The sequence below is a fragment of the Ochotona princeps genome, chromosome 4 (genome assembly GCF_030435755.1).
Source record: "Ochotona princeps isolate mOchPri1 chromosome 4, mOchPri1.hap1, whole genome shotgun sequence".
NCBI lineage: Eukaryota > Metazoa > Chordata > Mammalia > Lagomorpha > Ochotonidae > Ochotona > Ochotona princeps.
In genome coordinates, this window is record NC_080835.1 from 82,193,233 (window position 1) to 82,216,164 (window position 22,932).

Consider the following 22,932-nt stretch of genomic DNA (forward strand, 5'->3'; position numbering starts at 1 on the left):
TCCCGGCTGCTCCACTTCTCATCCAGCTCCCTGCCTGTGGTCTGAGAAAGCAGCAGAGGATGGCCCAAAGCCTTCAGACCCTGCACACACATGGGAGACCTGGAAGAATATTCTGGCTCATTAGCTTCAGCATTGCAGCCATCTGTGCAGTGACCAGCAGATTAAGATCTTTCTGTCTCTCCTCTCTGTAAATCTGCCTTTCCAATAAAAATAGATAAACCCTTAAAAAATAAATTTGAAAATAGAGCAAAGTTAAATTTAACAAGTATAAACTTGCTATGTAAATTGTATAGCTCCATGCAAGGATGAGGACAGCATAGAAACAGATGTAAGTAGAAGTAGAATTTCAAGTCAAAGCATAACTGCTTAGTCATGGTACTGGTATAGAGAGGACTTCATGCTGGAGAAAACATATTTCACACATGTCACAGTAAGCACTCTGTGTACAAAGGCACATGTGTTTGCAGGTGGAAGGGAAAAGTAGAAAAGATAGGGAGGGAAGAGAAAGTATTCCTAGGCAAAACACAAATATAGAAAGTTTAAACATGCATTTTACTAGATAACTGCACTAGTCTTCTTTATTCCTTAAATATTTAATAAAATTAAGTAATGTAAAAGTAAATAATTCAAGTCTAATGTAAGACATAATATCTGAAGAGTTAATCTTTGAGTCAGGAGTTTTTATAAATTAAATATGAACAATCCACTAGAAAAATGAGTAATATTAGCTATTGATTTATTCATTCACAGATTGTTATGTACATATGCCAGTTGTTACCCAGAAATGAGAACATCAAAGAAAATAAAACATTTAAAGAACTCATAGTGCAGGTATTTGGTACAGTGGTTACATACCTCATATCCTAACCCTGGAACCCCTGGATTCATATTCCACCTCAAGTCTCAGTTTTCTTATTTTTTTGAAAAAGTTACACAGAGAGAGGAAGACACATACGCAATAGAGAGGAGAAAGAGAATCTTCCATCCACTGGCTCATTCTTGGAGGATTCCAACAGTCAGAACGAGGCAAGACAGACAACAGGAACCAGGGGCTTCATCCAGGTCCTCAGGTGGATGGCGGGGGGCCTGTGTCCCTGGATCGTCTTTCATTGCTTTGGGGAGGCCATTACAGGGAGCTGGATCAGAAGTAGAGCAGTTGGGTAACGAACAGCACTCCTATAGCATGTAGGTGTCAAAGGTAGTACCTTTAGCTACTGTGCTACATTGGCCCCCTGTAATTTACTTGTAACTTCAGCTTACTTGTAATGCACTCCCTGAGAGACAGCAAGTGAGTATCCAAGTAGATTCTCCCTACCATCCATGTGAGAGATCCAGACTGAATTCCTGACTCCTGCCTTCAGCCAGGTCTAGTCCCATCTCTTCAACACACTTAAAAGTAAAACAGAAATTGGGAGGGCTCTCTGTCTCTGTTTCTCTTTAAAATAAATGAAGTTTAGATATATTAAGCTAAATAAATTTTATTGAAAAAGGCAATTGCATGTAGTAAGAATTGTCAGAAAATTGTCATCCAGAGTAGTCAAATTATTTCATAACCTAAGAATCAAAAAATAGGTACCAATTCAAATGAGCAATTTATAAATGTCTCATGGAAATACAAAGAATTCACAAAAGAAAGAAAAAGAGAAAGAAACTTTGCTATATAATTTGCTTTCATATTAAAATACTAATAGTGGCAGGGAAATAGAAAATTTTAAATTGGTCAAAATATCAGGAAGTCATCACTTGTACATGGAAAATAAATTAACTTTCATACAAAAAAAAATCAAAAATTTCTGTAAGACTAGGGCTGGCATTTTGGGACCAAAGACTAAGTGATTGCCTACAATGCTGAGTTCTCAAAAGGGTACCAATTTGACTCCAAGCTGCTCCACTTCCACCTGGCCCCCTGCTAATATTCCTGGGGAAGCAGTAGAGGATGGCCCAAGTTCTTAGGTCCCTACACTTATGCGGGAAACCTGAATGGATTTCCCAGCTTCTGGCTCTGGCCCTGGCCTGGCCCTGGCCATGGTGTCTGCTTAGAGAGTGAATCAGTGAGGAGCAATCTCTCCCTTCAATACACACACACACACACACACACACACACACACACTATAACTCTGTCTTTCAATAAACCACTCAAAGATTCTGAAGGAAAAAGACAAATGCAATAAAAATGTTAAAATTCTAAAAAGGAAAATTAAAATACCATTAAATTTTGGTAGCTAAGGAAGGGGGTAAAATATCATTTATCTCCTTGTAGAGCCTTTTTTTTATTTTTCAATATTCTATTTCAGTCTCTTGAAAAATTTGTTTTTTGCTATGGTGCCCTTAAAAGGAGCCATTTTTATAAGTTGTTTCTTGAGGCAACAGTGGCATCAGACATGCATATGCAAAGACAGAGAATGACTCTGTAGGTTTATGCCCTAAAGGCTTACAATAGCTAAGATTGCGATAGACTGAGGCCGGTTTCCAGGAACTCAATCCTGATCTGCCTTTATCAATGGGGACCCAATTACTCCAACCATCATGGACGCCCTCTCTTCCTACAAACCCCTGACCCCACCATGGTTCATGAGCAAGCAGCTAGAGTTAGGAGCTAGGGCTAGATATTGAACAAAGGTGCTCTAATTAAAAAAATCAGCTATTTTTACTGGTGTTTTAACCTCTAGACCAAACTCCTGCCTCATAAAGAGATTAATTTTTGGACCTAGATTATGCATTGCATATTTTTCTATGTAGTAATATCCAATTTTATTTGTTCAAAAGGATTCCAGTGAAGGCATATTCATATTATCCCTGTTTAATTTCTAGATCGTTTGTTACCTGCTAACCGACAGGCTAACAGTTTTACTCTCAACTAGCTTTTTGCTTGTCACATTCTTAAATAAGTAGTAGTGATGTAATAAAAACAAAATTTGGCTGTTAAAAAGTCACACTTTTCAAGAAGACTGTTTGAAAAGTGTATCTATCTACTATCACAATCAGCCTCAGTGTGTATTGTGCACATATTTTGTCTCAAAATACTAACCAAATGGGGCCATTATAATTGCATGTGTATAATAAGCTACCTATGATATGAAGACAAATGAAATATTTCTACCTTTTCTATCAGTATTTATATTCATGAAAAATCCACCTCAGTATTTATAAAAGTATATTATTTTAAAACATTTCATTTATTTAGCTAAGAAACAGGGAGACAGAAAGAGCTCCCACCCTCTAGCTCACGTCACACCTCCTGTAACAGTGAAGGCTGGATTGAGACCAGAAGCTGGGAATCAGTTACACAGTCAGTGTCTCCAAGGTGCGTGTAAAGAACTCAACAGTTGAGCCATCCCTTCTGCCTGGCCCCGTTTGCATTAGGAATCTGTAGTCACAAGGGGTAAGAGCTCGGAAACAGCTACTTGGAGGTAGGGTCCCAATTACTCTACTAAATATCAATTTCAAAATCTCACTATTTAAAATATATATATTTATTGCAAATGTGAGGGGCTTGCAGATCCATATGGGCCTCTGATTAGATGGAGAGCGTCAGGATCAAGCAAAAGTTCTGGAGATAAATGCTTCTACATTCTGTCTTTTGTCCACAGAGGGGGGAGGGCAGACAGTATACTGTTCCTTGCTGTCAGACTCCGTGAGCCCCAGGGGACAAAGATGGTCAGACAAAAAAATCACACTAAATTAAAGTTTAGAAATGCTGTTGGGCTTCTTATTTAATAATAAAGACAAAAATGATATGTAACCTGATAAACATATCCTTTATTCTGGTGATTCTCAAACATGACTGAAATAAGCAGAAAAATGACATGATACAACATTTCTCTCTCTTCATTAGCTAGGGCTGGAAGACTTATAGGGAATATTGCTAAAGCTGAGAACAAACATGCATCAGAACATTTACACAGTGTGGGAAGGTTGCTTAGAGTTGGCTGAATATTTAAAATAATGTCTCAGCTTATAGTATTTGCTATATTCTGCTTTAAGAATTCGCAGCTTTTTCTGTGCTATTAAAGGAAAGATGTACTGGAGAAGATAGATTACCAAAATAAAAACTCATTAAAACTCCATGATTGCAGCCAGTGTTGACACAACTGATTATAAATAGTTTTCAAGATTGCTGTGTATAAACTGCCATTTTAACAATACATTTGAAATTAAATTATTGTATCATTAGCTGGTCCTTCAGCACAGAAGTTAAAATCAGACTGTCATAAAATGCTACATGATATTATTGATATTCATAATTTAATGACTTTAACAGATGCCCAAATTATAGTAGAGTCTATATACTATCTTATAATGAAATAAGAAATGTTCTAAAAGCCTTTCATAACATACATGAACTTTATGATTGATTCCAAGCACTTATGAGACTAATAAAGCAAACAAAAACGTATATTGACCATTTTCATTTCACAAAAAGATACTATTATTTTAAAATGTTTCTGTAGGAGAATCAAGATGGCAGAATAGGGTAAGGACACATTTAAACGGACGAAAAAACCTTTAATCAGGATGAAGCAGAGAGGACATATTCCAGGAACTAGGAAAGGACAGAACAGCAGCAGAGAGGTACCTGGAGACTGACAGACACAGGAAAGCAGTGTACACAACAGTGTGGTGTTGCAGTGACTGATACTCCAGCAGCATTCAGCTAACAATGATCTGAACTCCACCAGCAGCCGGAACTCCACCAGCAACCAGGTGGGAAGGGACTGTCACTTGGAGCTTGGGAGGTGAACCCAGACAAAGAACTGTCCGTCCTGCTGGTTCGTTTGATTTGACCAGGAGCAGAGACAGAGCAGCAGATCACAGATGGACAGTGTGAGAACAGGGTAGATTTCACAGCCCAGTCAGTCCCCTAGAGCCAAACTGGGCACCATTTTGCGTAAGGAGGCAAAGGCAAGGGAAAGGACTGAGCATACACTGAGCTGGGAGTGAACTCATTTCTGACTCAGTGAACTGCAGCAACGTGGCATCCTACAGGTTCCACCCAAGACAGGTTTGGGTAGCCCTAAGACCTGATGGCCAGTAGATCAAAAACTCTAGTAGTGGTTACGTCAGGCACCATTTTGTACACTGTGGCAATAGCTTTAGGACTGCAGGGGACAACAGTGAACTGCACATGTGCTGAGCTCGGGAGAACTTACTGCGGTCCGTGGATAGCACTGGCCCTACAGGAAAATAATGCCAACTGTGGCATCATACGGGTCAAAATAGGTCCGTGTGGCACCCAGACCTAATGTCCAACAGGTTCCGACAAGATCAGTGCCACCAACAACCTAGCTATATAGGACACCTGGTGTCTTGCTAATCCTGGGAGCTGCTCCAACCGAAATTAGGAGAAAGGTTGCAGAGACAACGGTGCAGCCTCAGCACGGTATCACAGGAGGTGGAGAGTGGTGAGCCAAGAGCTGATGCTACAGAGACTGTGATGGAAACCTAACACAACAACCCAGACCTGGAACTTGCTGGAGGTTGTGGCACAATTGGCTGCAAACAAAAAGTTGTGTACCAACCGCAATAAGTAAAATCGCATTGTAGACCTGTGGGTGACACAGCTAAGAAACTTACCCCAAGGAGAAGACTCTGTTAACAAGAAGTACAATGACCAAGAGCAAAAGAAGAGACAAAAGCACAATGAATATTACTGAAAACTCCCCTGCAAAAGCGTAAAACCTATGCCAACCTCAGAGTTAACTGAGGAAGACATCGAGAAAATGGGGCACACAGAATCCATAAGACTCATTTTAAAGATTCTGATCAACAATGAGAAGCTCATGCAAGAGTTCAAAGAATTTAAAGAAGCAATAAAGCAAATCAAAGCTGGTATATCAGAAATTAAGAACACAGTAGAGCAAATTAAGAGTACAGTGGAGAGTCTCCAAAATAGAATGAAGCAAGCAGAAGAAAGAATCTCAGAATTGGAAGGTATTTCCTGTCATCAGGGGGAAGCAAACGCAAAGCTGAAAGCAGAGGTGGATCAGGCCAAAAAAAGTATTCAAGAATTGAAAGACACTATTACGAGGCCAAATATAAGAGTTATGGGAGTCCCAGAAGGTGCAGAAATAGAACTAATTTTACAAATATATTTAATGAAATAATAAAGGAAAATTTCCCTACTCTGGAGAAAGAATTGGGAAACAAGTTCCAGGAGGGACACAGAACTCCCAACAGGCTTGATCAAAAGTGATCTTCACCACGACATATGATAATCAAGCTCTCTTCAATCGAACATAAGGAAAACATCCTTAAATGCGCATGTGAAAAAAAATCAATTGACATGTAAAGGAATGCCAATTAAGCTCACAGGAGATCTCTCACAGGAAACTCTACAGGCAAGAAGAGAATGGAGTGACATATTCCAGATTCTAAAAGAAAAAAATTGTTGGCCTAGTATAACATATCCAGCAAAGCTTCCTTTTGTCTTTGAAAATGAAATAAAATTCTTCCACAGTAAAGATAAGTTAAAAGAATTTGCCTCTTCCAAACCTGCCCTACAAATGATACTTCAAGATGTTCTCTTCACAGAGAAGAGGAATAGCACCCAACAAAACCAAAGGCAAATGGGAAGAACATCCCACTAAAATGACAACAGAAGACTAAAGCAATGAACAACCCATTCCTAAAATGACAGGACCAAAGTACCATCCATATGTATTAACCCTGAATGTAAATGGCTTAAGCTCAATCAAACGTCATAGATTAGTAGACTGGATTAAAAACAAAACCCATCTATTGTCTAGAAGAGACACACTTCAACAAAAATCAGCGGAAACTATATAGCCTGGGTTTTGTTATTTTCTGTTGGTTTCATCTCTTCAAAACACTTTCTTCTGATTAAATTCTTCAATGACTCATAGATAATACAGTAGCATCATTTTCTGCAACAAAGTTCTTGATTTTCATTTCTTCAGCTACACGTTAGTCATTTAGTAGCATATTATTTTATTTCATGGTGTTAATTTCTTTTTTCTCCCTGATGTTAATTTTGTTTTATGGTTTTTAAGGGGATGTATAATAGCTGTGTAATGGAGACTGTCATATCTAGTAACATGTCATTTAACTTTATGGCACTGTAAATTTCTTTCTATTGTTGATTTTGTATTATGACTTTTCATTTGAGGGGATGTACAATAGCTGTGAAATGGAGACTAACATCCAGATGTGAGGATACAAGGTAGTATGCATTTCTACTTCCAAAGATGGACTTACAATGAAACTGTTTACTATATCTTGACAATAGGATGCTGGACACTCTGCCATTGACCATGCTCTCAATGATGGACATATGACTGTGTATGAAGAACTATATTTTAGTAATGATATAGAGGAAGTAGGTGGGGGGGAGGGAATTGGGGAGGGGATAACGGAAATGCCAGGAGCCTATTGAATTGTATCTTAAGATGATAATAATAGGGCCCGGCATGGTGGCCTAGCGGCTAAGGTCCTCGCCTTGAATGCCCTGGGATCCCATATGGGCGCCGGTTCTAATCCTGGCAGCTCCACTTCCCATCCAGCTCCCTGCTTGTGGCCTGGGAAAGCAGTCGAGGATGGCCCAATGCATTGGGACTCTGCACCCACGTGGGAGACCTGGAAGAGGTTCCTGGTTCCCGGCTTCAGATTGGCGAAGCACCGGCCATTGCACTCACTTGGGAGTGAATCATTGGATGGAAGATATTCCTCTCTGTCTCTCCTCCTCTTGTATATCTGACTTTGTAATAAAAATAAATAAATCTTTATAAAAAGAGGATAATAATAAAATGTAAAAGCAATTTTTAAAAAGTCAACACACTTAAAAAAAATAAATACAATGTTTCTGTAATAAGGTCTATAATCTGTTACCTAAGATTTTCAGAAAAATCCTAAATATTTAACTTCAGGATATTATTTTACCAAATAAATGAGAAAGTAGCTGCTATTAATTAAACTCCACAAAGAAAACATTTGAAATAAGATACTTTGAAATGATTCAATCACTAATTGATTATGATCTACATACAATGTATCTTTGGCATCTATAAAAGCTATTATATATTCCTAAGACTTAGCAGAATTTTCTAACCACTTAAAATCTTTCATTAAAAAATGAATCTTTTTACTTAACAATTTCAGTAGAAGCAACACACTAATACAAATGTAATCAATGAGGGACTTCCATTAATTTGTAGTCAACAGACTTATATGACAGCACATTCAAATTGCAATAAGGACAATTTTCTTTTAGATAGATATTGTAAAAACAACCACTAAGGCAATTCAGTAAATAAAGTCAATATAACGTTTTATTTAAACCAACATTTGTGTGAGACACCCTTCACATAACGCCAGTAAGATTGGCATACATTCAGACTGCTACTAACACCTGCTGGCATCGATATTGGGAGAAAGGTGTCCTCCTTCATTGCTGGTGGGAGTGCAGGCTAGTAAAACCACTATGGAAATCAGTATGGAGAATGCTTAGAGAACTACAAATAAACCTGCCATGTGACCCAACTATCCCAATCCAAGGAATACCCAAAAGAAACTAAAACTGAATATGAGAAAGGGATCTATAATCCTATATTTATAGCAGCACAATCCACAATAGTGAGGACATGAAAATAATTCAGACGCTCATCCAAAGAGGAGTGGTTAAAGAAATTGTGGTGCATCTACTCCATGAAATAGTACTCGGTCATTAAAAAAAATGAAATTATACCATTTGCAACTAGACATCATTATGCTAAGTGAAATAAGTCAATCCTAAAAAGACAAATGCCATATATTCTAATATAACTAAACCATCATACAAATTGAAATGTATAGTGATGGAGTAATTTAGACTACCTTAACAAGATGTGAAGATACAATGCAATATGCATCCCTACTTCCAAACAAAAGATGGACTCCCAGTGAAAGTGTTGGACATATCTAGACGATGGGATGGTGGACTGACACTTGTCTGTACCAGCAGCGTTGGGCACACTTATATAGCAGACTGATGGAACTGTAACTCCTTATGAAGAAATGCACTGTTGTGACAATAAGGGGAAAATCAGTCAGGGGAGAGATTGGGGAGAGGGGAATCCTAGACTATACGGAATTGTACCATAAAACTCAAAATTTAAAATAAGAATTTAAAAAATGAATGTAAGACAAAATGCAAATTAACAGGTAAATAGACTAAAGGGTTGAGGCAATAAATAAAACCAATAATTCATTGATACATGTATCAATCTGGATAAACCTTAAAGTCACTGATCTGCATGAAAGAAGCTGTGCTCTAAGTAGTATCCTTGAATTAGGGCCCAGTATGATAGCCTAGTGGCTAAATTGTCACCTTGCATGCACCAGGATCCCATCTGTTTGCCAGTTTATGTCCCAGATGCTCCGCTTCCCATCCAGCTCCCTGCTTGTGGCCTGGAAGCCAGTGCAGGACAGCCCATGGCCTTGGGCATCTGTGTGGGAGACCTGGATGAAGCTCTTGTCTCCTGGCTTCAAATTGGCTCAGCTCTGGCCATTGTGGCTACTTGGTGAGTGAACCTGCGGACAGAGGATCTTTCTCTGTCTCTCCTCTCTGTAGATCTTTCCAATAAATCATTAAATAAATAAATAAAACATATCTTTTTAAAAAGAGAAAGAGAGAAGCACTTTTGAATTCACAGTTTCCTTTCTGTAACTGTGTACCAATCTCTTAAATCAGTCATAGTGAATTAGATTTCACCCCAACAAACTCATTTTAATGTGGCTACCTCTGTAAAATTGAGAATGTTATAAATCATTACAATGTTACAATCAGTAATAAGGATTAGGCTTGCAGCCTAAGATTTTTGGAAATAGGTTCAGTCCATAATACACTCCTACGAAGCTAACAAAAAAGGTTTCATAAACAGCCATATAAAATGATCATGAGAATATAAAATACTAAGATCTTCACTCATTACTGGTAGACATGCATAATTGCATATCTGCTTTGGAAAACATGAACTTAACGTATGAGGCAGAAATATCATTTGTATGTACCCAAGACAAATTGAAATCATTTTTTGAAAGATTTATTTATTTTTATTACAAAGTCAGATATAGAAGAGGAGGAGAGACAGAGAGGAAGATCATCCATCCAATGATTCACTCCCCAAGTGAGCCACAATGGGCCGGTGCTTCGCCAATCTGAAGCTGGGAACCAGGAACCTCTTCCAGGTCTCCCACGCGGGTGCAGGGTCCCAAACCTTTGAGCTGTCCTCGACTGCTTTCCCAGGCCACAAGCAGGGAGCTGGATGGGAAGTGGAGCTGCCAGGATTAGAACCGGCGCCCATATGGGATCCCAGGGCATTCAAGGCGAGGACCTTAGCCGCTAGGCCACCATGCCGGGCCCTATTATTATCATTTTTACACAGAAACTTATATAAATGTCATCAGCAGTTTTCAATTTTTTGGTTATTATAAGCAAAACAGTCAAAATGCATAGCAACTAATGAACAATTTACTGTGCAACTATTCAAATTATTTTAATTAAGTGAAAAGTAACTACATATTCAATAAGATAGGTAAGACTCAAAAACAATTACACAGCATGAAAAGGTTCAGATACAAATATAGCACAATCTTACAAATTTGGAAAATGCATAAATATAAATGTAGATACTGGACCTATGATTGCCAAGGAATGAGACTGAAGGGCAAGGTATTGAATATAAAGGTGACAGGGGAGCCTCTCAAGGTTAGGAAAATATTCTCTATATTGATTGTGTTAGTGATAAACAAAGTGTGTATGTTTGCCAACACTCATTAAATTGTATTCACTAGAAGGATAGAACTTACTACATGCAATATTTTTCTCAACATGCTTGTTTTTGAACACATGATGAAACAGGAATCTCAAGAGCAGACCAAGGAAATGTTCAAAGGAAATGTTTTATGAACACTCCCCAAAATGTGAGTTAATTCAGATCCCAAGATGGCTAAATAAGGAAAAGACACACACTGACTCTGATCACAGGAAATTATCAGAAAAGAGAAGAAACGCTGGTATAGCAGGGATTGTCCAGATACACAGCAGCTCAGAGGACATGGTCAGTGGCGGGTAAGGAGGCCAGTTTCCCACAGGTGGGAGGAGTCTGCAGAAGCTCATGCCCCACTGGAGAGTGTTTCTGAGGAAGACAAATGTGATCACCAAAGACTTTCAGTGCAGGTGGATGAGTTGGGTAAGGGGGTCACTTAATTCTGTATACAGGAGACACACTCCTTCCTTCCTTTCTCTCCCCAACCTATCAAAGGACCCAGCAATCAGGAAAGTGCCATCTCTTGAGAACAAGGCAAGTGGAGTCCAGCCTAGACAGTTGGGATGGAGTGGCAGGTGGGGGGCGAGGGATGGAAGAAGGTGTCCACCTGGCACATTTTGCACTCTAACCCCACTAAAGTGCCAGAAAAGGGGATGGAGCAGCTCTCTTCGGACAGGAAGGTTCACAGAATAGATTCTCTCTAACCTGTGCCAACAGGAAGCCAGTGACTGTAACAGGTCAGCATGCTGATAACAGAGGGACTTGTTCTTGGAGAGATTATTGAGCCTGACTTCAGAAGCTCAAAATTCATACTATGAAGCAATTACATTATTTTTGTATTCCGACCCCAATGCAGCCACAGGCAGGTTCATCTTGGCCCAGAGAAGGATGGAGACAGTGATCATGCGGGCTAGACAGATCCTGTTCTCTCCCTTATGCATTAGATGAGAGACGACAAACCATAGCAGCGCTACCCTAGACTTTTGCCCCACTGACAAATGCTCCTGGACTCTCTCCCCAGCACATACCTTGGAATATTCCTTACATCACTATGCCTAGAGGCACTTTCCCAAGAACAAAGCCTGCAGAGAAGACATAAACAACTGTTTCTTCAGGTGTACAAAAATAAGAATAGATATAGAAGAAACAAGAACAATGAATACAATGACTCCCCCAAATGAATAAAACTTCAATATTAAATTATGAAGTTGAAGAGATTGACAAAATGCCTGGAAAAAAAAAAAGAATAAATGTAGGATTATTCCAAAGCACAGACATGCAATTACTCAGGTTAAAGAAATATGAATGACATGATCAGAAATTCTGCTGGGAAATAGAAATATTAAAGAAAATTAAATTGAAATATTAGATATGAAAAATTTAATGTCAGATAAAACTACAGTTGAATAATAGACTTAACGAGCAAGAAAAAATAAAATCTGAGTATGAAAACATAGCTTTTAAAATAGCTCAGACTGAAAAGAAGGAAAAATGAAAATAGAGTTTAGGATCAATGAAATACAATGAAACAAAAAAATATATAATTTTCTACTCTAAAGGAATCAAAAACTGAATTCAAAAACTTACTCAGTGAAATAGTACAGAAAATTTCCTCAATTTGAATACAAATATGGACATCCAAGTCCAGGGAACAGAACCCAAAAGAAACATGGTCAGAGAAGATCTTCACTACAACACATTATATTTAAATTTTAAAAGTAAAACACAAAGAAAAGATCCTATAATATACAGGAGAGAAAAGCCAGAATACCATTAAAGGTTTCCCAATTAGACTGACAGATTTCTTACCAGAATCCCTACAGGCTAGAAAAGAAATCCTCCAGGCTAGAAAATGCAGTCCAAATCCTTAGAGGAAAAACACCTGTCAGCATAGAATATTATGCCCAGTGAAGTTCTCATTTATGAACAGGTGTGAAATACAGACACTTCAAAACAAAAAAAAAAAAACTGAAAGAGTTTGTCAGCACTTGTGAGCCTTACAAATGATACTTAAGGATACACTACACAGAGAAACAAAAAAGAAAAAAACAGTCATTTAGCATCACAGAAAGGATGTGAATGCAGAAAACCCTCCTATATAATGAAGATCCAAAACAAACAATAGAAATATTTTGAAAGACCAAGTCATTTCTTATCAACAGTAACCTTGAATGTAAATGGATGAAACTATCCAATTCTTCTTCTGTCAAAAGATACAGATTGACTCTATGGATCAAAACAGAAACACATCAATACACTACCTTGAAGACACACTCCAACAACAAAGATACAAAGACTGAAAGTGAAGAATGGAAAAAGATAGCCAATGCAAATTGAAATGAAAATAAAGGACAAGTAGGAGTCTATAGCTTAATACCAGGTAAAATAGACTTTAACAAAAATTTGGTATATGATTAAGGAGATCACTATGTAGTGATTAAAGGATCATTTCAATAGGACTATAGTAAAAGTATATGCACTCAATGCTAAAGCACCATTCCTTTTAAAACATGTCAATGGATCTAAGGGGAGACATATGCCCCAAAAAATCATAATGGGAGACTTCCAACACCCCTCTATCACCAAGGGGCAGATCATCCATTCAAAAATTCAACAAATAACAGAGCTAATCAATCAAAATTGGACTAGGTCTAAGCCAAGAGTCTGGAATTGAGTCTCCCTCATGGTTGGAAGGGACGCCAGTGCTTCGTTCATCACTGCTGCCTCCTGGGGTTTCATTTGCAGGAGGGTGGATCAGAAGAGAGGTGTGAGATTCAATCCCAGGCACTTCATGTCAGATAGGGCCATTTCCACCGGAGCTTTAACTGTTGGATACACACTGGTGGCTGATAATTTTAATAGAAATCTTGGTCTGAGAATCAAGACAGTGGAATAGAATGGAGAAGCATTAGCCAGGCTGAAGCAGAGAGGGCACATTCCAGGAGACAGAGGACAAACCGACAGCACAGGAGTACCTAGAGACTGATGGACACAGGAAAGCAGCAGACACAGCGGTGTGGTGCTTCAGTGACAGTATGCCAGCAGCATTCAGTAAGTGGTGATGTGAATGTCACTGGCAGCCAAGACGCCGACAGTAACCAGCTGAGAAGGGGAGTTCACTGGGAACTCAGGAAGTGAACCCAGACAAAGAATTGCCCATCCTGCTGTTTGCTTGATTTAACCAGGAATGAAGACAGAGCAGCAGTCCCAAACAGGCAGTGTGGAAACAGCGTGAATTTCATAGCCCAAACCCCAAGTAGAGCCGAATTGGGTGCCATGATGTATAGTGAGGCAATGACTCTGGGACAGGACTGTATATGCACTAAGCTGGGAGTAAATTCATTTTAGGCTCAGTGAATTTCAACAATATAGCATTCTTCAGGACCTAAAATAGGTCCAGGTAGCCCCTAGACCTAATAGCCAGCAGATCAAGAACTCCACGAGTTGCACATCAGACACCATTTTGTGTCTCCCTAATCCTGTGAACTGTGTAAACCAGAACGGGGAGAAATGTTGTACAGACAACAGTGCAGCAACAGCATGGGATCACAGACGGGAGAATGCTGAGCTACGGAGGCCATGGTGGAAATATAACAGAAGAGCCCAGATCTGAAACTCTCTGGAGGGAGTGGCACAAGTGACTGCAAACAAAGAGCCATGTACCAACCACAATAAATAAAATCAAGGTGTAGACCTATGGGTGACACACCTTGGAAGCCTGCCTTAAGGAGAAAAATCTGCTAACCAAAAATACAATGACCAGAAACAAAAGAAGAGACAAAGACACAATAAACATTACTGAATACTCCCCAGCACAGGAGCAAACACCCTTGACAACCTCAGAGTTAACTCAGGAAAAAAAGAGAAAATGGGGATACAGAACTCAAAACATTTGTTATAAAACTTATCAACAATGAGTAGCACATAAAGGAATGCAAGCAATATGCCACACAGCAGAAAGCAACACTGAAACAAAATCAAGCCAAATTATTGGAATTGCAGGACACAATAGAGCAAAGTGGAAAGTCTCAATAACAAACTAAAATGGCAGAAGAAAGAATCTCAGAACTGGAATATACTTCTTGTCTCAATTAGGAAACAATCAAAAAGCTGAAAACAGAATTGGTCAAGCTTAAAACAGTATTCGAGAATGAAAAGACACCATTAAAAGGCAAAATAGAAGAGTTATGGGAGTTCCAAAAAGAGCAGGAAGAGAAGTTGGGTTTAAAAAATGTATTTAATGAAATAATGAAAGAAAATTTCCCTAATCTGGAGAAAGAATTGGGAAACAACATTCAGGAGGGGCACAGAACTCCCAACAAGGTTGACCAGAAACAGTCTTCATCACAACACATGATAATCAAGCTCTCTTCAATCAAACATAAGGAAAAGATCCTTAAATATGCTCATGAAAAAAAATCATTTGACATATAGAGCAGTGCCAATTAAATTCACAGGAGACCTCCCACAGGAAACTCTACAGGCCAGAAGAGAATGGAGTTACAGATTCTAAAAGCAAAAAACTGTCAGCCCAAGGTAATGTACCCAGCAAAGTTTTCCTTTCCAAAGTAAGGGATGCAACTCCACTCACTGCCCAGGGATAGCATTATGAGAACGGCAACCACAGCTCTGAAGTCAGAGAAGTCTCATACTCAGCTGAATTTACCCACCCCCGGCTTTGTATTTATCTATGTAGATTCCCACAGCTCTCTCTAATTTCTTAGAGGCACCAAGCCCTACAACACTATACACAGCAGTAAAGTCCATCCTATTATGTCTCTTTCTCTTGGGATTTATTTTAAATCTTCAAACTGTGGTCTATTAAAGCAGTTTATATAAGAATAACTTCCTTGGGCCTGGCACAGTAGCCTAGCAGCTGAAGTCCTCATTTTGCACGTGCCAGGATCACATATGGGCACCGATTCGTGTCCCAGCAGCCTTAACTTCCCATCCAGCTCCCTGCTTGTTGCCTGGGAAAGCAGTCAAGGACGGCCCAAGGCCTTGAGATGCTGCACTTGCATGGGAAACCCGGAAGAGGCTCTGGGCTCCTGGCTTCGGATTGACATAGCACTGGCCATTGTGGCCATTTGATGACTGAATTGTTGAATGGAACATCTTCCTCTCTGTATATCTGACTTTCCAATACAATTTTTTTTAAAAAAGGAACAACCTTCTTTAAAGTAAACACTAAGAACTGAGAGACGCACATTACTAAGAAAATTTAAGATTATAAGTTCAATTTAAAATAAAATCTACTTATGCTAACAATTTACTTTGAGGCAGTGTTAAAAATCTGCTCTATGGCTACAGGTTTCCAATACTATTATTTAATTTTCTTGAGAAAATTGAAATGTATCCACTTAAACTATACACAATCAGGGACTCAAAGTGTATGTATGTCAGAAGAAGAAAAGAATCTAGCTAGGGTCTGGCACGATGGCTCAATTAGCTAATTCTCCCCTTGCAAACACCAGGATCCCATATAGGCCCTGGTTCATGTCTCAGCTGCTCAGCTTCCAATTCAGCTCCCTGCTTATGTACTGGGAAAGCAGTCAAGGACGGCCCAAAGCCTTGAGACCCTGCACCCATGTGGGAGACCCAGAAGAAGATTCTGGCTCCTTACTTCAGATTGACTCAGCTTTGGCTGAACCATTACAGCCATTTGGGGTTTGAATCAGAGTATGGAAGATCTTTCTCAATGTTTCTCCTCTCTATAAATCTTTCTGATAAAAATCAAATAAATATTTTTTTTAAAAAAAGAATCTAGCTAAATGAAAAACTAAAGGTCTTAGCATGCTAGAAAGCTAATAAAAATGAAATTAATTATCAGAAATGTCTTTCAGCAATCCAATGTACAATTTTAAGGACTCAATGCCACTTAGTAATTATGTGATTTAAAGCAGAAAAGTTTATAAACATACAAAATTCCTTCTACCTGAGTCCAAACTCTGGCTCTTTTTCCTATTACTAAAATAAATATTATGTTTCCCATATTTTCCATGAACCACTGTTTCTATTTATACTTCACACGGTAAAAAAAAAAAAAACATTGTTTTTCAAAACCCAAAAATGTCATTTTGTTTTATATTTCCTTTGCTCTGTATTACTGAAGATTTAAAAATCATCATTCACCCCAAAATATATTGAAGTCTACATGAAAAGTTTTATTCTTTCTCATTTGTGTGCTCCTTCTTCTTGCCGGAAGGCACAGATGGAAGTAGTTCAGTGAATATTTAGAAGCTAACCTCGTTCCGATTCCACAGAACAACATGGAGCACTTGAGAAAGGGAAATCAAAGCCTTTGTCTTCTTTGCTTCAGAGTAGAGGAGGTTAGACAAACCCAAGAGACTCAGGAGATGATGCTAGCAAGATTGTGTGATTGATCGCTTTGTGAAGTAAAGAAAGAGGAAACAAAAAAGTGCAGGATTTCCACACAAAAAAATGTAGGTTTTGGTATCAGTTTTTGGAATAGTGAATATAGATGAAAGAACAAGGTAAGGGAAAATACATGTTGTCTTTAATGTATTAAGTTTAAAGTAATGGGTTGTGCTACAGTTGATTAATTTGCTGACTGAAACACTATCACATCATATGGGCACTGGTTCATGTCCTGGCTGTTCCCCCCTACTAATGCACCTGTGAAAACAGAAGATGGCCTGAGTAGTTGGGCTGCTGTACCTATGTGAGACACTTGGATGGAATTTCTGACTCCTAGTTTCAGCTTATCTCATTCCTGACCATTGCAGCCATTCAAACAGTGACCCAGTGGATAGAATGTCTGTTTCTCCTTCTCTTTCTTTCTTCTTTCTCTTTCTCTTTCTTTTCTCCACCATCTCTTTTTTTTTCCCTTCCTCGCGCTATTAAACTTCACCTTTCAAATAAGTAAATAAATAAATCTTTAACATAAATAAATAAATAAATCTTTAACAAATGTTTAAAATACTTGCATATAATTGAAATAGAGATGCCAAAAAAACACATGAATGTATGTTTGAAGTCCCTGTAAGATTTACATATTGAAACTTAACTCCTCATGTGATATTATTTTGGGGAAGTAATAAGGTCATGACAGTAGCACGTCCACGATTGGGATTAGAGGCTTTATAATAGAGATTCAAGAAAGATCCTTTGTCTCTAGAAGTAAGCTCTAGGGATTGGTGTTTGGTTTAGTAGGTAAATCCATTGGCTGCTAAAGTGACACCCCATATGGGTCCAATTCAAATGCTGACTATCTCATGTCCAATTCAGCATCCTGCAAATGCATTTGGGAAAGCAACAGAAAACGACCCATGTTTTTGGACCCCTACACCCATCAGATACCCAGAAGAAGCTCCTGGTTTCTGCCTGGCCCAGCCCCAGCTGATGCGGCCATTGGGAAGAAACCAGCAGATGGAAGCACACTTTGTCTCACCCCCTTTCTCTGTAACTCTGCATTTTAAGTAAGAATAACTAAATCTTTTTTTTTTCTTTATTTCCCAAGTGATCCCTCATCAGATTTTGAATCGCTTAGCATCTTGATGCTGGATTTCCCAGTCTCAAGAACTGCAAGAAACATATTGCTGTTATTAATCTTATGAAGATTTCTTTATTTACTTATGTGAAGGGTAGAGTTACATAGATATCCTCCACCTGCTGGACCACTCCCCAAATGGACGTAATTGCTAGACCAGACCGAAACCAGGAATCAGGGGTTTCATCAGTTTCCCCAGTGGGTGAAGGGGCCACCTTCCATTGTTATCCTGGGCATATTAGCATGGCTCTTGGTAGAATGTGGAGTAGCCAGTTCATCAACTGACACCCATATGGAATGCCAGCATCACAGGTGGCAGCTTAACTGGCCACATTAAAATGCTGGCCCCGATTTCTGCTGTTTATAAGCTATTCAGCCTACGATTTTCAGGTATCACTGCCTGGTAAGACTAAGATAATATGTTAGAGAACATCCATGCTCAAAATACAGTATGGATTCTTGGGATTTTGGCTAAAAGTCATCTTCAGAGTCATTTACAGTCCATGAGGAAAACGTACAAGGAGAAAGGGGAGTCTGAATAGCATCATCTTTAAAAAAGAGAAGCCATAGAGCAAGCTTTGGAAATCAGAGTTTAACAAGGAAGCAAAGAGAAGGCATTCTTCAGGGAGCAATGTTAAAATCTATGGCATGGACTAAGGTAAAGGTAAAGACTAAAACGTTTATTTGATTTAGCAAAACAAAAACATCCAATACCGTATCATGGGTTAAAGACAATGGATTCAACAAGCGAAAAAGACAGAGACTGTACTTTGCAGTATTCTGAAAAATGTGTCTTCTCTTTTAACATAAAATAGAACAGGAATAAATTCTATGTGAACTTGCCAGAAAAAAAGTTGATGATAGAGGAAAAAAGGGAAATATCAGATAAACATATGTGTATCACCCATTTTTATATGTCAGTATACAAAATGTTCTAATATTTCTGCAAGAAAAACAAATTGTCCATTTACTTCTTCGTGATATACTACTTTGTAAGATAATCATAATATAGTACAATATAAAGTAGTAAATACAATGTATTATAAAATATTACATATAAATATTTATAATATATAATTTATATATTAAATATGCAGACTTCATATGTAAATCAAAATATTATATAAATGGTAAATATAATTATATAAAATAGTAAATAGAACATACATATATTTTATAATATATTTTATATAAATATGATTATATTTGTCTTTGTCATGTTCACACCAAAGATTCTCAAAGGAGGTATCCATGTCCACGGCTTCTAGTTCTGCACTTTCTACTCAGTCTACCTCTAATTCTGTTTCCATTGGCACTCTGAAACTGCTAAGAGCCCTACACTTTATTACTACCAATGTAAAATGAGATATCTGCTTTCATTTTAAACACCAGAAGTATTTAAAACAACTCAAACACTTTCCTTTCCTAGATTTTGTATCGCCGCTCCTGCTTTTATTTCTAACTCATTGGCTATTCCTTCTCAGTTGTGGCACATTTTTCCCTCTTGCAGCACTGTAGGTGGCAGAGCACCCATCAACAGTCCTACACGATCTATTTCCATAAATGTCCATCAAAGCCACCATACCGGCAAATATCAGATGCACAAATAACTCCTTGGTTCCCCCCACACACACTCATAGTAGTTCAAGTTAATGGCCCCCTGGACTGTATCACTATTCCTTCACATTTAATATTGCATGGCAAAAACTGAATATGTCCCTATGAAAATTAAAATAAGACTTTATTTTTAGGGAAAAAAAAGATCACGGAGAGAAAATACGACACAAACATTCATTATTTTATTGATTCACTAATGCTTGATGCTCCCTCACTCATCTTAGTCCAATAATTGTTACTGTTCAATATTTCCTCAAAATTTTAGTCAACTGCTTGCCTAGGTGTCATTGTTCACAAAGAAGAAATGATTAACAGTAAGGGAGATTGTGAGTGATTGTGAGCAGCACCGGGAAGAATAACTCGTTACGTTTCTTTGAGGAAATGGAACTCATCTCTACCTAAGTATTTGTGCATCTATGAAACCCAGTAAGATCAAATTCCTCTATGTTCAATATAAAAAGGCATTTTTGAAGGTCTTTAAAACTGGGAAATTCAGTCAAGCTCATTTTATTATGGAGTTTGTGTGTTTCACGCTTTTTCAAGTTTTGAAAACAATAAGAAAGATTCATTTATGGAAATCTTGAGGATGATGTTCAACATAACAGGAACCAAAGAGCAGGAAATGTGAGCCTGGCCATCTTTGAGAAAATGTGATCATTGAAACGCTGTGGGGGCTGAATTCCCGTGTAGCAGGCTCATTGTCCACCTGCTGCTCTGGCATCACCTCTGGGTTCTAGTTCAGGTCCCAGCTGCTCCACTAATGAACTAGCTCCCTGATAATGGCCTGGGAAGGCAGTGGAGGAAGGCTCTAATCTTCTGTACCCTCATGGGAAACTCAGAGAAAGATGCTGGTTCTCTCTCCTTCTTTGCTTTAGGCTAGCCCAACTCCAAGCGTTGTGGTCATCTAGGGAGTAAGCCAGTGGGTGGAAGATCTATCTCTGTCTATCTTTCTCTCCGAAATGATGGTTTCCAAACAAAAATAAATCTTTAAGAAAAAGGAAATATCCATTGTGTAGGAGTTGGGAAATCTATCACTCTGCCTAGGAAATTGGTGTAAACAGCTCAACAAGTTCACATAGTATAAAAGAGAAGGTATAAAAAAATGAAGAAATTTTAAGTAAAAGGACTGCCTGTCTCCAAAGGAAAATGCTTAAAAAATGTATAAGGAAGAAAATTAGTTAAGTGCTAAAAGTTTATCCATAAGCTTTAATTAAACTTTTCAGGTCAAATATGGGGTGTTTCTCATCATGTTTCCAAATTACTATCATGAACAGGAGGGAATGAATGCTAGTTTCAAATCCCTGCCCTGTATCCAAGCAGGTTCCACCCCCATTCTTTCTTTATTCCCTCCCTGTATCTTGTGCCACCACCTCCCCTCCAATAATGTCTTCTTTACATTAACTAGCTATTGTTTTCACTCCTCCTCTGAATCCTAAAATCCTAAACCTTAACCAAAAAAACTAATGTAATGATACTGAAAACTGGGATGAACTCTGACTCCAGGTGAGGAGCCCTCACTGACCTTCCCTCCTGTGCTGCCATTTCCAACTAAGTATCTCTCCTCTGGAGCACCTACCCTCCTGGGAGTGACTTAGGCCTGAGAGACACATCTCCACAACACTCTGTCTCCCTGTTTGAACTTTGTTGCCTCTGCAGGTTCATAGCCAGACACCTGTTGAATTTCTCCACTGTAAGTAGCACTGAACTGGATCTTCTGCCTACTGGATTTGGGGGAGAGACCTCTGCCACCTGTAAGCGCTGACGCTCATGACAAGCTTACTTTCTCTTTTAGGGACTGGGATGTTCAGTTGATTTTCCTCCTCCTTTACCTTCAGGAGCTGTGGAGAAATGCGTGTTCACCATGACTTAGAACTGGGGCGCTGGACGAAGCACGGGGCTCACCACTGTTCTAGGAGGATTCAATTTAAATTCTCAGTTGGAGTGACTTACTCAAGGGATACCTTGTGAATGAGCCCCCTTCTCTCAAGTCTTGTCTTGTCCTTTCTTTCTTTCTTTCCTCTTAACCCATGGAATTTGAAATTTTGTGCATTTCACTGGCTTCCCTCTTAAAAGAAAAATAAAAAGTTTACAAGTTAGGCCGAAGAGGGAAGACTAAAGCCAAAATGGTTAATTTTCTTCTAAACAGAAGTTTGGCCAGAATTAGTCGTTGTGAACCTCTGAATTCTTGGTGATGTAGATAACTTCACACATGAAATGATGAATGGTCTGAGATTCCCTGTGCCAGGCTTATCTGTCTCTCCACCATTGTTCTTCATTCTGTCACCTCTCTGATTCTCCTCCTCAGGAATCTCTCCTTCCTCAAAAGGATGTCGCTCTGCTGTGATGGATGTCCTTCCCCTTCAAAACGTGCTATCTTGCACTGTGACTCTGTCTTACATCTAAATTATCCCTTGCACAAAAACAAAAAACATAGTTCCATCCATCTATACTAACCTATTTGGCAGAGCTAACTAAGGAAAATAAAACAAAAGAACCATCCTAAGTCTTGAGCAGCTTTGTCCCAAATAACACTCCATGCGGAGCCTTCTATCTAACCTAAGGGCACCCAAGTCTCCACTGATCCTTCACCAAAGCAGGTGTGCCCCCTCAACCATCCCACATCTACCCACCCCGCCTTGTCTTTCAGTAAGTTTCGTTGTCACACTGGAGGAATCTTAGAAGAGACCTAAGCCAATTTACTCTCAAACTTCCTACCCAGGCAGGACCTCTTAGGCCTGGGTCTGTGCACTACTCCCTTCTCCTTTAGCTCACATGAGGGGAAGGGGATGGAACGGGGAACATTGAGTCTGCTCAGTAGCCAAAGCTCACGCTAGTCTCAGAGGGCCCTCCCTACTAAAGGATGACAAATGCTTCATTATTACTACCTCCTTAGTTACCATTGTAAAAAGACACTGACAAAAATCAGTTACTAAAGGGCTCATTTTTAACTAGTTTTTACTAAACCAGACTCCCTGCAGAAGGCCATGTTTTCCATTCTCAGTCTTACAATTTTTCCTAATTGGCTGTTCAGACCCAAAGAGA